The sequence below is a fragment of the Meleagris gallopavo genome, chromosome 2 (genome assembly GCF_000146605.3).
Source record: "Meleagris gallopavo isolate NT-WF06-2002-E0010 breed Aviagen turkey brand Nicholas breeding stock chromosome 2, Turkey_5.1, whole genome shotgun sequence".
NCBI lineage: Eukaryota > Metazoa > Chordata > Aves > Galliformes > Phasianidae > Meleagris > Meleagris gallopavo.
The window spans coordinates 75,535,526-75,553,040 of record NC_015012.2 but is presented as its reverse complement, the minus strand read 5'-3'; positions in this window follow the sequence as shown (position 1 = coordinate 75,553,040).

Genomic DNA, 17,515 nt, shown 5'->3' with positions numbered 1-17,515 from the left:
CTCCGTGGTACTGCTCTGCACAGCTTCTGCTCCCATTTCATTGCAGCTTCACTACCAGTCAGATATCTAACATGCATCAGGATTCTTCCAAATTAAGGATACTAAATAATACACTATGGTGGCTTCACATGCACCATGATCTCTAAGATCTCTTTTTAATTATTCACTCACTACACTTTTCCCATGGGGCTTCTATCTATAGAAACTACTCCCATGGCCAGTATAGCCCCCTGACACCATAAGCACTGTTGGAAATGCTCCCCTCCTCTCTGTGTATTTTACCTTTTTCCAATTGCTTGCACTGCACTCTTAAAATGCATTAGCATATAGATCAGCTCTCTGAAGTTTTCATGGATTAATTTCCTGCATGACAAATTCTCACCCTCATTTCTGTCTGGTGCAAGGTCCCACATCACTGGGGTACTCAAATCTCCTGAAGTACTATGACTGCAATACTCAATTCACATGCAACATGAGTGTAGATGGACACATTTCCATGAGGTGAGGCACAAAGCGCTGTCTCCTTGAAAGTACACTTTATAAAAGATGCACGTTTTGTAATTAAGACATGAAACATAACTTCTGGGAAGAGGGAGGACTGAATTCATACTCCTCTGTAAACTGCTGGTTTGAACACAATCTGAAATGACTCAGCTTCTGACTATTAATTTTAAAGGAATACTTGAAACAGCAGGTGTGTGCCTGAATTACCAGCAATAAGCAGAGTGAGCTTCCAGTTGTTTTCACAAACAACATACCTAAAGCCTTCCACAACAACCTCTTCAGGGGAATAGAAAGTTTCACACAAATGACTTCCACTCCTGTGACATCACCAGAAATAATCTCTGTCTTCTGTAGGAGGCACAAGCTGATGAGCTGCTAGAGTACTGGGATAAGCCTCAACAAGCTTATCTAATAAATACACAGCCAAGTTAAGTGCTCTAGCTTGAGAGTTTTTAAATTGGAGAATTAGACCACTAAAATCAAGTCTATCTCTTTCACCTTTACTTTTATTTAAACATATTCCAGTGTAATGTCTCATTCTTTTATTACTAAATCTCTATTTAAGAAATAAAAGGCATCACTTTTTAAACATGGAATAACAAGAAAACATTACATAGCTTCTCTGTTTCATCAGAACTTCTCCGTATTATGACTGGATGTTCATTCTGAAGCAGGCAGAAAGAAAAAAAATGTAAATAAGTCACAGAAGTTAATCTGGGATTGCAGAATTAAGCATGGTTGTCTTGGTCCAATGCTTGCATAAACACACAAGTCACATATCATAGTTCTTTTGTTTTTTTTTCAGCAGCAATTTCACTCCTTGCTAGAGAATAAAATACCTGTGTTTTTAATAGAGATCAGTAAGAGGCCTTACTCCTTCTCCAGCCAGAGAAATGAACAAGTAACAGGCAACAGCCTCCACTAGAAGAAAGCTGAGAAGCAGCAGGTGGCCGAGCAGAAGAAGCCCAGCCGGTGATGCCATATGAGATAGCTCCTGGGGGCATGGAGAGCACTGAGCACCTCATGATGACTTTCCCAGCTAACTCACATCCTCTCTCTTCCTTCCGCATCACTGTTCATTCCTCTTTCTCTTTCTCTTTGGAAAATCAATTGCTATAGGTGGATCCTGATGAAGTGACCAGTCACCCCAAGTCAATGGCCATGATCAGGAGCACACAAAGTCTGAAGGTTCGCTGGGCCAGCCACATTCCCTTCAGAGATTACAGCTATTTATGTATTGAAGAAACAGCCTGTAGGGTATCTTCTAATGGAAATTGTTTTCACATAAATTTTTGAGAAGTTGGATCAGCTGGTTGTGTTTAATTTTTATATATTACACACCCATAAAATGATTGGTACTTGATTTAAAGGCGCACTCAAATCAGTGGTAGATCTGGTACTGTTTTCAACTGCCTTTGAATGACAAACAAAATTTAGAGCCACTTTTGAAGGTTGACTTAAAATTTGACTCATAATATGCCTTTCAGAGTTACAAAAACAACACTGCCATTGTGCCTGTTATGTTATGAGACATTTTCTTGATTCCATCTCCGTTTCCTCTTTCCACACATTCCCTCATCATTCTACCGTACTACTTTATTGTGAATAATTTCCCTTAGATTTAATGGTTTAGATTGACTTCATCAGAAGCACATTGATTACAATGTGCATTTCTCAAGGAGCTAAATAAAAGCCATAGCAAGCATGAGTAGCAGGATATGAAACACCAGCCTAGCTAGAACATAACCAGAATGAAGGTTGATTAGCCCTCTTGATTTGCTCCCTATGTGTTTTCACTGTATTTCTCATCAATTCTGTATATCTGCAAGAGCACTCTGCATATGTGGTACTCTGAGATCAATGCTTTGGCGTTGAAATGACAGGAAAAAAGCTAGGCAAGCTAAAGAAGTGACAGGTTAAATGCATTATGCTTCTACTTATATATGTGCCCCATTAAGGACAGAACTACTATCATCAGCATGAAAACTACTGGCTGCTGTCATCTGAGCTGAAAGGCATACTTTTCTCATAAGTGAGTCTTGCCTCCTCTCCAGGCCAGCAGCTGGAAGCAGACAAGATTTCATTTCCACACAGACCCCTGGGCACAGGAGGCAGAGTTGGACTGCCCGGCCCTGGCCCTGATGTTGGACTGTCGCTGAACAGACATGCTATGCACCGTCACCCCCATGGCACTTGTAAGCACTGACAGCTCGAGCCTGGATTTAATTCCTAATTGAAAAGTAGTGTCTTCGTCAGCACGGGAGTGAAATTGCCTTACACTGATGAATTGTTTCTGTGCTTTAACTTTACTCAGTTACTTTATACTGAACATTTTCCAGTCATTTTCTGGCTTTTTACATACTTTGTTTTCTCTGAAGCCACTCTTTTGAGTGAACTAATTCCAAACAAAAGACCAGAAAACCTGGAGCTAATAATAAAATTCTGTACAAAAAAAAAAAAAAAAAAGTTTCACCGTTGCAATCAGAGTGGTACAGCTTCTCTGCTCAGAAGTCCATGTGCTACATGTGGCAATGTTAAAATAGATGCCCCTGAGGGTATTTTTTTCTAACTGACAGCATAGTTATTCTGAATAAATATTTGTTAATGATGTCCTGTATAAAATCATCCTTGGTCTATAGGCAGAAAAAAAGAAGTACAAACGTATAATCATAGAATAACCAAAATCATTCATTCCAACTGTCCACCTACCACCAATATTTCCCCACTAAATCATGCCCCTCAGTACCATATCTAAATGGTTCTTGAACATCTCCAGGACAGTAACAACCTCCTCCCTGGGCAGTCCACTCCAACACCTGACCACTCTTTCAGAGCAGAAATTTTTCCTAATATCCTACCTGATAGAAATGCCCTGCCTTGGCAACAGCTGTGAATCCATGTGTGACTTGCACCTGGTGCAGCTGCTCTCCAGGACAGCCTGGTTTGCACAGCTGCACAAGAGAAGGGCACAAGCACTTCATTAAAATTAGGCCATTAGTCCACTAATCTGAATACGTAGATTCTCATGGTCCTTTGCCCAAGGCAGCCATCAGCTCAGTAGTGGCAGCTCCCCAAAATACAGCCTTCAGTCCCAGTGCTGACAGAGGCAATTGCTCCCTTCTGAATGTCGGTCACATCAATTCCCTATTTGCTCCACCCCAAGTTAGGAGCACTCCATCAGCAAGTTCATGGCAGCCATCTTCACCTTGGAGGCCTGCAAGGCACACTGTCACAGTGTCACCTGCTGCCTCTCCAGCCTGCCATCAATCCAGGCCTCCCATCTCTCCTGCAAGCAGTGTTCCCAGACATCTGGGGGCCCTTGATTGACTACCTACACCCCACCAGAGTAATCCAATCACAGCAGTAATTTCAGACCAGCTCCTGTCACTGTTCACACACAGATCAACATCATTCTCAAACACAATGCTGTCATACTCTGGAGCCCTGTTATTTCTCTAACATGTACCTCTACTGACACCTAGGGTGTAATGATGATGACAGCTACTGATTTTGGCCACAGTGGCACTAACCTAGATTACCATCATTTCTACCACATTTCTACTGTCCCAGCACTCATGGTGGTCACCACGTCACACTGTCATTTGTCACCAAGTGCCTGTCAAGCACAGACTTCGGTGACCAAAGGCCTGCTACTACTAGCCACAATATCAAGCAGAGATGAGGAAGCTGCCTAGATTGCCCTGCCTCAAACTGTACACTTCAAACATTCTAGGAAGCAGATCCTGTGCGGACGAAAGCAGACTGGAAACCATGAAGGGCCTTAGCCTTGCCAGCTGACCACCTTGGACACAGCTTTGGGCCATATGGCCCCTGCAAAGGACATTTACGGCATCAGCTGAGGCCCTGCCCAAAAAGCCAGCAGAAGCCAGGAACCACAGTAGCATATGGGGAAGCGTTACTGTCTCCCCATGCACAGGGTGGCAACAAGAAGTCGCTGTAATTCACACAGCTCTGTCTTGCACCACTTAGGTCTTATCTGAATCAAGAATAACTCCTATATTAAATAATAATAATAATAATAAAATTGTTCCATAGAAAGCATAGTGCTGAATGACCCAATGCAATATCAGAAGCAGCAAGTGTTACAATCACACCTTTCAAAACAAGCTTCCTATATAAATTCCCCAATCTCATTTTCATTCTAGGAAATTAACCTCAATTAAACACGAAGCATTAAGCTTGCAGCTGTTCAGATTCTTGGGTGCACTTGCAGGGATCTAAACAGTCTGACAAATACATTGCTGCAGTGTCGATTGCCAACAGGCTCGACCACAGCAAATAATCATCTCAGACAGCAAGAGGATCTTGAGACTGGAAGGGTCTCATCTGCTTCCCAGCCTGAAGGCAGGGTCACCTACAGCAATGTCTCCTTAGACAAATGTTTGTTCCATCTGCTTTTAAAGCTCCCCAGTGATGGGGATGCCTCAGCTCCCTCACAGCCTATATGCCACTTCATTTCCTGCAATGACAGTAAGTTTTATTCACTATCTAACCCAGATCTCTCTTGCTGCAGTCGGAGCATGCTGCTTTTCTTCCTGTCTGGAGCAACAAGAAAAAAAATGCATTGCCCTTGCAGCAGCCTCTGGACGCTTATCTCTTGACAAATCTTCCTTCTGCTGATGTTGCTTGTATCTTGCCCATATGTAGAGGACAGTTATTCAGACACTGTAGTCAAAAAAGTTTCCCTCAAAATGTCATGTAATTTAAGTCTTCCAATCTGATGGCTGCTGCTTCACTGCAATTGCTGACAGACCCCCAGCACCTCTTTTGCTTTGTGCAGCTGTGGAAAAAGGCATTAATTTGCTGACAGCAAATCTCCAATTTGCTTAATATTAGCATTTGTTGGCCAAACTTTGGCTGCACAAAAATACATGGGAAACAAGCAAAAAGTCTGGCTGAAAACAGAAACAAAACATGACTATCTCACACCTAATAGTAAAGAGATCAAGGTCAATGCCTCAGTGCGTGGGCAATTACCTTTCTTAAGACATTTATTTTTCTGCAAATATTAGTTCACAAGAACCTTGAGACAACTGAGGCTTAAAGCCTGCTTCCAGTGAAAAAGTGGACCATTGGCATCCCCTGATGTCAGCAGCAGAAGAGAGCACGAAAACAATCTCTGCTCAATCTACAATTTAGAATCACAGAATCATAGAATTTTGGGGGACTGGAAGGGACATCAAGAGATCATGGAGTCCAGCCCCTTCTGCCAAAACAGGTTCCCTACAATAAGTTGCACAGGTAGGCATCCAGATGAATATCTCCATAGAAGGAGACTCCACAACTTCTCTATGCAACCTGTTCCAGGGCTCCATCACCCTTACCATAAAGAAATTCTTCTGTATGTTAGCATGGAACTTCCTATGTTCAAGTTTTAGGCCATTACTCCTTGTCCAATTGCTACGTAGCACCAACTAGAGCTTGGCATTTGCCTCCTACCTCCCTTTAGATGTTTATAAACATTAATCAGATCCCCCCTGAGACTTCTTTTGTCAAGGCTGAACAGACCCAGGTTACTCAGTCTTTCCTCATATGGGAGAATGACACACTTTCTTTCGCTCCTCTTTAGCCAAGAACCAATTACAAAAAGTACTTACAAGTATGAAATACCCCATACAGCATATATTTAAATATTAAAATACTTTTCAGCAACAATCATCTTGGGAACAGAATATTCCAGAAAACACACCACTTCAACAAGTATGCATTTACCAGAAAAATAAACGACCTTTAGCAGCAAGATAAATCTCCTACGAGTGTTTCACAGACAACTGCTTTTCATGCGCCTCATACATATGCATTAAGAAATTGCTTTTCAGTGGAGTATGTCATACCTGTGAATGAAATAACCATTTAACCTCAGGTGGCATTCTCAAATATCCCCAGCAGACACTGTCTGGCAGTCCAGCAGAGCACGAGTTGTTCCCTGCTCAGCTAGCAGATGGGATGGCAATCCCAGCATCCGGCAGGTCAAGCACCAACCTGAGCAGTAGCACCACTGAAGTCTGTCTCCCCTCTTGCTCCATATGCACTGGGCAGCAGTGACGGCCTGAGGCAAAAGAGCATGTTTATTACCCACACACCTAGAACTGGATGGGATGTCTGCGTCTGTTCCCTGACAGACAGCAGACAGTGCAGTGTGATCCATTTCTCTTACAGACAAATTACATGGCACCTTTTTCAAGTTCCCTGTTTCTTTGCTCACCTCGGAATAGGAGTTTCTTTCAAAACCTCACAGAATGAGCTAGTGAGAGCGCAAAGCTCAGCGCTCCTCAACTCATGAGATAGGATGGTGCTCCTCCTCAGTAGTCTTCTGGTGGCATTATGGATCCGAGCTTATCTTTATATTATGAATTTCTGATCTCTAAAAACCTTGTCAAATGGAGAAACATGACAGTTTACTATTCAATTTCTAGTTCTCCCAAGAGGTCTAAGCACAGCAGCTCTTCCTTAAGCATAGCCTCGGTATCACATCTGCAGAGGACATACATCTATACGAAGCCATTGGGAAAGCTAAGAGCTGAGCTCTATCTGACACATCCTTCTTCTTCAAAGAGATTTTGGATATGTTCCCAGAGGTTGACAGCCAGGCATACTAACACAGACATTATTCCAAAGCATTTGAGCCTTACCATGACACTGGGAAACCATTCCTTCCTTCCAGAGCAGGTACAATCCACTGCAACTCCAAGGACTGCTGCTTGATGCCAGCACACTATGACATCAGTTGCACTATACTGACATATCCCCAAGGATCTGTCTCCCACTCGTGTCTCCAACTGTAGTTTATTTTCAACATCCTGAGGAATGGAATGCTTTTTATTGTTAGCCAATATGCCACCCACCATATTTGTCTATTATTGGTATCAGATTCTGCCACGACAGCTACAACAGTACAGAATTAATTACTAAGGTATGCTAAGATTCTGTGAGCTGTCCTAAACATGCTATTTAGTAAAAATATCCTGTGCATTTTAGATGAATTACTTAAATATGGGCGTGTCCATCCTTCTCAGTTGAGAATTTATATATACAATTCAGACATGCAATTTGAACTTCTCTGTACTTTTTAACTCTGCCATAAGACACCAATGCGATAATCAAAATCTCAGCCTGGATGAACTGGCACCACTCATTCTCTAAATCTCTCATCAGAATTCACTGGCTGATTTTGGATGGTTAGTTGAGCTGGTGCAGCTATGGGTCATATATATGTTCCTCACCTCCCTTTCACAAGTTACCATTCCTGATGCAGGGATGTCCTAACAGGAAAAATATCAGCTTTTGAGAAGTTGTAGTTTATGGTTCAGTGAATGAATAAAATACGTAAGACAGCATTAATGCAACTATATACATCTTCATCTGTATCCTATGTGGCAGCAAGGTGCACAGGAAGCTGCAACCATTTGGAATTTGAAAGGATGTCAAAGAGAGCTCACAACAGGCACATTTCCTAAAGACCTTTTTCAAAGATGTAATTTCTCCCTTAGAGAAAGAAAACAACAAAAAAAAAGAATGTATTTCAGGAGATGGCCAGTACAAGCCAGCAGAATGGCCCACAGCCACTCAGGCTTTGAGTATCTTGAAACAGTAGTCTTCCCAATTAACCTCAGTAATAAATCACAGAAATTTATTTGTCAGACCTTAGCAATTCCTTGAAAAGATTTTCTGTGAAATAAATAGTAGAAATACTGTGAAAATTGTGAAAATGTGTTTTCAAAACTGGCAGAGTCCCCAGAAAATCAAAACCCAGACTTCCTTTGTGGCAACAGGAAAACAAAACACTTCATGAAACATCATTTAAAGTTTGGATTCATATGCGTTGTGGTGGAGCATTGACAGCAGCACTTGTTGGGAAAATTCTGCAGCTGTTTTCTAGACAAGAAGATGCACGTTAGAGCAAAGAAACAGGAAGGTTTCCCAGTTAAAGTTCTCCCACTATCCTTGATGGACAAGCTCTGTTAAACTCACTTTCTACAAGGAGGTTGTTTCAGGACCGAATTTCTCCTGATGAAGAGAAAGTGATCAAAATGGTGTAGTCATCTTCTACAGGAAGAGTCTTCTAGAGTGCAAGCAGACATGGCTCCTAGCCCAATGTGATTGGTTAAGATCAGATCTCTCCAGTACATGGAGTCTGTACCCCATCTCAGCAAGGATGTGGTGCTGCTGCAGATAAACCATGTTACTCACTGGTACAGCAGTAGCATCTGTGCAGTGGGTGCAGACAGTCAGACCATGCATGGGGACAGTCAGATCATGGTGTGTGGGGACAGTCAGCTACAATGAGTGGGGACAGCCAGACTGTGGTGTACAGGGACAATCAGTTCATGGTGCACGGAGAAAGTCAGATTGCAATGCATGGGGACAGTCAGACTATGGTGAGTGGGGATAACCAAACCACGGTACATGGTGTGTGGGACAGTTAGACTGTAGAGCACGTGGACAGTCAGACCATGAGCCTGAGTTGTCCCACAGCCAGCAATCTGCATCATGGTCCACAGTAGGACCAGACATGGGAGAAACTGTCTCTGCCCTGGGAGCTACACAGACCTGAGGCCTTGAACAATACACCTTGAACAGCCCCGTCATAGGCAGAAACCGCTTTCACAGTTCGTAGCCCTCAATCAGCAGGAAGTAAGGAAGTGAGAGTTGTCTTTTTCACAGTGACTAAGTCTTCAGTGTAATCACCAGGGATTGAAAGATTTGGAGCCAGGCCCTTATCACTCTACTCCTCTTCATCTCTGCACTGCCCAGGATCTACTGGGATTCCATGTCCAGCCAGGTCGGGATGACTTTGCAGTTCCACTTTTCAATCTGCTATCTAGCCACCAGATAATTTACCACAAGCTTCAGGACTCTTGTGCTTCCATAATCATAATGCAGAGCCAAAAATAAGAAAAAAAGGAAAAAAAACAAATCGGCCCTCAGAAGAGTAACAAAAGCTCTTTGATTGACTTCATATGGCAGGTTGGGGCTCTCAGAAACAGAACAAACAAAACTCAAGTCAACTGAAGCAAACTCCGTGAATGCAGTGATTGCTTCTGGAAGCACAGGCAGAACAGGGCTGAACAGCTCTCAGGTGATACAAGCTCTCCTTGGCTATGCCTCTGCTTGCAATGGATGCTTTTCCCACTGATTCCTGTCCAGCTCATTTAGTAGAAGGCAGAGTTTGTCTTTTAATCTGAGTTAACAGCACTTGCTTTACTTCTATGCAGATTGTGGCAGAAAGCTTCTATTCTGTTGCTGCAATGTTTTTATGTCTATAGTTATTTTTAAGTATGTGCTTCGGTACTGGACTTCCTGAGTGCTGCATTTTCACTTGCTTTTGTTTGTATTTCATTTCCACAACTTTGGGACATTTGCTCAGTTTATCAAAATCAGTTTGAATTCTTTCCCCCCAAGGCACATAAAATCACTGACTGCTTAATATTACCCACAAACTAGTTAATCATGCAAGTCGCTAATAAAAACAATGATCAGAGCTGCCCTCTGGCCTGGTCCCACAGGACTGCATTTGCAAAGTTCCTCCTTTATTCAACAGTGAATCCCTGATAATTATTTATGAGTGCAATTTCTCTGTGAGCTGCACACTGTTCAAGGAAGGAAAATTTTCTCTATACCCTGCAATGGTCTGCAAAAAATTTATCAAATTTGCTGTGCCAGAAGTTTGACTTAAATGCACAGTAAATTACATTTCTCACTTCCCCTCACAGAACAGGCCATTACCTTGTCAGAGAATGAAAGTAGTTTTCTCTGACATGATTTATTTTCAACAAATCCACACTGACTATTTCATATTAGTCAAGGAGGTCTGTACCGCTTAGCTGTTTAAAAGCATCTCCTGTGTCTCCTTGAGTGGTGAAGTTAGTCTGGCCAGTTTTGTAGAAGGCTTTTATTTTTTAGGAATGATATACTGCTCAAGCACTGTTTGCACTTCCCTACGTGCAAAGGCACATTAAGCCTGCCCTGTAATTCTCTGTGACACTTGTTAATTACTGTAGCTTTGACTCATTCCATTGGTACTTTTTAACCAGATGCGGTCATCCTACAGAATGCATCAGGCATAAATGTCCCTTATTTTTAGTGGCTCTTTAACAGTTCTTTCCTATTCTCTGGCCTTGCTGTAGGGAACAAAGGAGAAAGCAGAGAAGGAACAGAACCTTTAGCTTATTGCTTCTTATTACTTTTGATGGCATCTGCTGATGTATAAGGAATATGCCACCATGAGGCACCACAGGTACTGCATTCACATTTGGGCCCCTCACTACAACAAAGACATCAAGGCCCTGGGGTGTGTCCAGAGAAAGGTAATGTAGCTGAGAGGGATCTGGAGCACAAGTCTTACAGGGAGTGGCTGAGGGAGCTGGGATTGTTTAGTCTGGAGAAGAGGAGGCTTGGAGATACCTTATTGCTCTCAACAACTGCCTGAAAGAAGGTTGTGGTGAGGTGGGGATCAGCCTTTTCTCCCACGTAGCAGCAAAAGGACAAGTTGACGGCCTCAGGTTGTCTGGATGAGGAGCTACAACATATGGTTTAGTGGCTTGTGGTAGCAATGGGAGGGCGGTTGGACTAGATGATCTTGCAGGTCGTTTCCAACCTTGTGATTCTATATATATTATGTAACTTGCATCAGGGGAGGTTCAGGCTTCTGAAACTTCCAAATGAAAATGCTTTTTATCAAAAGGGCTTGACTGAGATTGAAAGAAGTTCTAAGTGAATAATGAGAGGTTGTTACTGGCAAAGTATGCTGTTTTTGCAATTATTGAAAAAAATCCTTACTGGACCCACACCACAGGAAAGTCAGAAAGTAATTTTACTTAGGTAAAAATGTACCCCTTAGCAAGGCGTATTCTGCAGTATCTGTGTGTTAAGTTTCTGAAATACTTATTTATTCCAAAACCTTACATGGAAATAAATGGTTAATGAAGCAGTCTCCCCTAGCGCACATTTTCTCCTGAACTATCTAGCAAATTCCAAGATAAAATTCTGCCTAAAAATGTCGTTACAAAGATGAACAAGTTCATGCTGTTGTTCATGAATACCAAGCTTTAAAGCTAGACAAGTCCAAATGACACATGGGATATTGTTCTGTCTTTAAGAACCGTGAAACACCAGATGGCCTTTCTGCTGATGGAACCCATCATGTAATATATACATTTTTATTGTTTCTGAGTTCACCACAAATAGAGCACAAGAATGATCTGCCATTAATTTCAAAGTAACATTACATGCTAACTTGACACAGCAGTTTACCAGTAGGCTTGAAGATGCCTTTCTACCACTGGGTGGCATTCAAGGGCTATCAATGCTCACACTGGGAGCTGCAGCAAAAGAAAATGCTTCTTAAAAAATAAAATCTCAGGTTATCTGAAGCTAATGGGTCCCCAGTAATGCTTCCATAATATATTCCTGTTTCCAAAATCCCAAGCAAATATATCTGGGAAAATGAAAAACAATTTCTGAGGTGAAAGGATCTTTCCTCTGAGATGCAACTGAATATGTGGATAGGATGCAGGACAAGAGAGATGAGGGGACAGCTCTGAAAGCAAGAAAATTCCAATCATATTAGGAAAATTCACCATTCATATCCAGCCATTTCCTGCTATGTCAGCATCAGAAGGTCTTGGCAGAAGACAACCAGATGGGGATTTATTTTTCTCCAGAGAAAGGTATTGACTTGACCATAGGTCCATCCTGATATGACAGTTGGTTTGTGTAATACCTACACACCCTCCTCACTGCAGTCTCCTTTCAGGTAGCTGTAGAGAGCAATGAGGTCTCCCCTCTCAGCCTCCTCTTCTCCAGACCAAATAGGCCCAGTTCTCTCAGTCACTCCTCGTAGCTCTTGTACCCTCATTGCTTCACCAATTTCCTTGCTCTTCTCTGCACCCACTCCAGCAGAACAATATTCTTTTTCTAGCAAGAGGCCCAGTATTCCAGGTGCAGTCTCACCAGTGCTTCTGCTGGCCACAGTGTTTCAGACACAGGCCAGGATGTTCTTGGCCTTCTTAGCCACCTGAGCACACTGGTGGCTCACATTCATCCAACTGCCAAACAGCACCTTCAGGTCCTTTTGTGCCAGAAAACTTTCTAGCCGTTCTTCCCCAGCCTATACTGCTGCATGGGGTTGTTGTGACCCAATTGCAGAACCTGGCACTGAGCCATGATGAATGCCATGCAACTGGCTTCAACCCATCCACCCAGCTCATCCAGATCTTTCTGCAGAGCCTTCCTGCTCTCAGGCAGATCGACAGTCCCAACTAACTTGGCATTGCCCACAAACTTACTGAAGGTAGACTTGAACCCTTCAGCAAGATCACTGATAAAAATATTAAACAAAACCGGTCCCAGTACTGAGATCCGGGGAATGCCACAGGCCACCAAGAGTTTCAGTCTGAAGGAGCACAGCAAACTACACACTAATTGCAGGAGAGGATTGTTTGCTGGGTTTCATCAAGTTAAAGACCTTTTAAATATATATACATACACAGATTGCACTTCTGTTTGTAAAAAGGCTCCAAAGAAGAGAGGTGACAGTCATAGCTTCAGTGGTGTAAAGACAGAGTCAAAGCTGTGAAAGGCTCACCAGGGAAATCCATGATATTCTAGGAAACAAGTGTTTCTACTAAGTCCACAATCTTCACTATGAAGCCTATGTAATTTAGTTCCATCTTTAATTTTTAAGTCTGCCTTGTGAAACCACTTGCTGACAAAGTGGCTGGTGCTGGCTGACTGGTTTCAGTCGCACCAAGGGGCTCATTGTCTGCTGAGGACTTGCCTCTCTGCTTCAGATTAGGTCCATCCGCACTGTGAAGGTTACAGAACACACAGCTTCTGGTGAGGACTTTGCCTTGGCACAGGGAATAACTGCCTCAAGGTAAAAAAGGGAGCTCCGAGAATAAGTAAGTTAAAATGTGATTTCCTCCAGTTATAATATAGAGTCCTTTGTAACAAAAAGAGGTGTATGGTTGATGGAGTTTCATATTTGTACTGTAGTAAATGTGTATGTGGTAGCAGGCAGTTCACCCATTCGTAAACCTTCCTATATTCATGCCCAGGAGATATGTCCTTTTCTCAGAGAAGGTCTCCAGTGATATACAGCATGTTCTCCTCACAACATGCTGGTGGTAGCTTAAAATCCAGCAACACACAGCTTGCAGGGGTGTTTGGTTGCTGTTTTTCTGGAGAGGAACATAATATATTTTGCTATACGATAGCATGTAATTACCTCTCCAGTATGGATTACAATACCTAGAAAGAAGATGAAGGAGTTACAACAATCCTGCACATACAACCTTGTTGTTCCAGCCTTTGCATGGTTTTCACAGAAGGGCTTTAGGGCGGGAGGGAACCTCAGACGGCAATCTTTTGGTCTTTTGCACCATCTGCTCAGGGGAGCCTTTATCAAATACAGAATTACTCCAAACTTCCTTCCTGTAAGGTCTGTTTATGTTACCTGAAGAGGTGGAAGTGGGTGCTGTGGTTTATATCCTTAAACTACAGTCTACAATATTTTTTGCCCAGCCCATTGAAATAATGGTTTAAAATAACAAAAGCAGAAAACCACACTTTATTCATGGAAGAAAACAGTAACAACTTTACTTGATATTTTATACTGAAGTGTAATATGAAGCAGAAGAAATAGGAAATACCAAGGGCAGAGCTTTAACTGTAAGAATCAAAAGAGTGGCTGCAAATTCTGTTTTACAAACTACAAAGCACGGTTCAAGTACATGATCATTTCTCAAGAGTGATTATGTATACAGCAAAGACATTGTTTTAATACACTCCTCATTTAAGATTCCTAGTGTTTTCTTCAGCCCTGAGCAACTCTCCAATCAGGCAGCCCAAAAGCAAAAAACCTTTGTTATTACCTATGCTGTGCTCGTGGCTGTTCCAATATAGTGAGTCACATCAGCTAATATGAAATGTTGTCCCCAAGTTTTCCTTCGGCATCTTAATACTCAATTCAAAGGTAAGAAATGACAGCTCCTTCCTGAGCTGATCCACAATACATCAACAGACCATAGCACAACCACACCTCTTTCCAAGCCTTTCACAGAAACCTATTGCACTCATGACACCAACAGGATGTCAGTGGGCCAATGGTGCCCTAGGCTGTGCTGACCAATCAGAGTGCAGAAAGGCTTGTCATCATGGTAAAGCTAAACATTAACAAGAGTAGTGAGGTGCTGGCACAGGCTGCCCTGAGAAGTTGTGGATGTCCCATCACTGGAGGCATTCAAGGCCAGGTTGGATGGGGCCCTGGGCAGCCTAATCTGCTGGGTGGCACCCTGCCTATAGCAGAAGGTGGAACTGGGCTTTAAGGTCCCTTCCACCTAAGCCATTCTGTGATTCTATGATCATGTCCCCCAGCTACCTTATGAGCACTCAGCTTTTTCTCAATCTCCTTTCACTCTCCACTGACAATACATCCAGAGCAAGATAATGCTTTCTCATCTGTTTGGGGTAGAAAAGAAACAGTAAAATCAAGAAACAGTTACCCAAGTACCGAACTGAAGAAAACCCCACCATGAAGAAATACTTGAGCTAACCAAAACACAACAAAGGAAAATAGCATCTTTAATGTCTATATGGCCAGTCTTCCTCTTGAAGAGCTGGATGTGTTCATGCAATTTTCTCTGCATCCGTAGCTGCAAATGTTCCTAATGGCCATGCAATTTCCCATCTCCTTTAACTGATAAATGAGAGCCATTTCATCTGCCCACTTACAGCTCTCCAGCGGGAGCCCCATCAGATGGAACCCCTTCTCCTGGGCTCCCTTTCTGTCTTTTCAAAAACACAGAGACCAATGTTTTGCACAGTAATTTATTTGGTGACTTTTCAGAATTGTTTTGTTATTGCATCCTCCTCTGGGAGGATATCTGCATGAAAAGAACATTATGAACCTCTTAGGATAAAGATATAACACAACTGAAATGACAAACACATGTGAAAACATAACTATTTCAAATCAACTCAGAAACTGGCAGGGAAAAAAAAATATAATTCTTCCTTCATTGCCTTGTCTGACCTTATCTTATTTGGCAAATTAATGACTGTACACTGTTGTAAAGGAGTGAGGACATGGAATAACAACCTTGAGCGCTGTGTGCTGAGGGTGAGAACTGATGAGCCTCTGCACCAGCCCAAGTATCACTAGGGAGAAGATGGGCAGAGAATGATGAAGGGAGAGAAATGGGAAGGAAAAAATAAAGAGGGAAAAAGAGCATGCTGGCTCTTCCAGCACCCTGAGCTGAGCTGTGCATGTGTGGGGTGGAAGAAGGAGAGGTGGGGACAGAAGCTGCGGTGGGAGCAGTGGTTTCATTTCTGGCACCAGCCTCTTCTGAATCTCTCCATATGGAGGTGCTGGAAGTGGAGAGCCAGCCAGAAAACTAAGCTCTGGCACTCTGGGCCTAATTATCACTAGATTTGGTCCAAAGGAATATATCCTCATTGATTTTTTAAGAAAGGAAAGCTGAATCCATTGTGCACAGACCTGACCCAAACCCAGTGTGAAGGCAACTATTCAGCCCATGTCAAGTCGAAGCTTGAGCTGTGTACCAAGATTTGGAGTGTTTTACAATCAAAACAATACAGAAAGTAGAGACATTCCAAAATCATGCTGGAAGAGTGTTTTTAAAGGAACTTAGGTTGCCACAGAGTTGGAAAAAAGGTTTCTCTTATGAAGTGAAACCTGGCTAAAGGATAGGAAATGGAGGATAGGCTTAATGTGGCTTTTCACTTTTCAGGAAAAAATGCTGGAACCAGTTCCATCCAACACACTCATCAGAGAACTGGTGAAGGAAACCCACAGTAAGATTTCCAGATTTACAGATTGTATGAAACTCCTCCAGGCAGCCAAATGCTATGCTGATGAAGAACTCCAGAAAGACCACACACAACTAAATGGGCAAATATACGACAGATAGGCTTCAGATAAATGTAAGGCAATGCAGCTAGGGAAAAAATAATCAAAACAGTGCCTACAGCATGCTGGATACAGAACTAACAGCATCGTGTAAAAAAGAGAAAAAAAAAAAAGATATATAGGAAAAGGTTTCCAAGAATGAGTCAGAGGGCATTGTTTTGTTGACGTTTCTAAATTTGGATTAACCCTACTAGAGGACAGTTCATGATTTGCCCTCTGCAGCTGAGGAAGGGTGCAGAAGAGTTAAAGCAGGTACAGAGAAAAGCAAGGAAAATGACCCAACAGCTGCCTGATGGGAGAACCTAGAAATACTGGGTTCTTTGTAATGGAGAGGAAAACACAAAGAAGAAAAACGATTGTGGATTATAAAATCATGAAAGCAATATCTAGGAGATTAGTTTAAAACAGATTAAAGTGGGTACTTTTTTTACAATTCTGTAACTTACTGTGACAGGAGGTTATGGAGGGAGATAATAGCAGCAGCTTCAAATGGGTCTAGATAAATTCATAGAAAAGGAGTCCATGAGTAGCAACAAAAAGGACAAGGAAAAAAGAACTCTCTAATACTCCCAAAAATCAAACGTGGATACTGAAAATGATGGGAAAATGGGGAAAAGTCTGCAAGAAGTGGCCAGCCTCTTATTCTGTCCTAAAGCAGCATCTGATATGGCCAGAGTCAGAAAGAATCCTTGGGCTACACAGATGAATGCTGTGACCAGAAAGACATTTTTAATGCTTTTAGAACAACCACACTGTAGAGAGAGACAGATGATTTTGAAGAACAAATTATCAAATAACTAGAAAATAAATTCCCAAGAAATTACACCGAGCTGAAGCCCTATCACTTCCCACCCCCAAAAAAGCTGCTTTTTTGCTGTTTCCCTCAACTAAAAGAACATTGGTTTCTATCATACCTCAATATGTGCAATGGCCTGGCAGAACAGTGACTGTGCACATGTATGCATACAGTGTACATATGATGCATAAGCAGTGGTTGTGTCTGTGACTGTAGCAAGTTGCTGGGTTTAGTTAGCATATGCCAGAAACAAAGGAAACTGC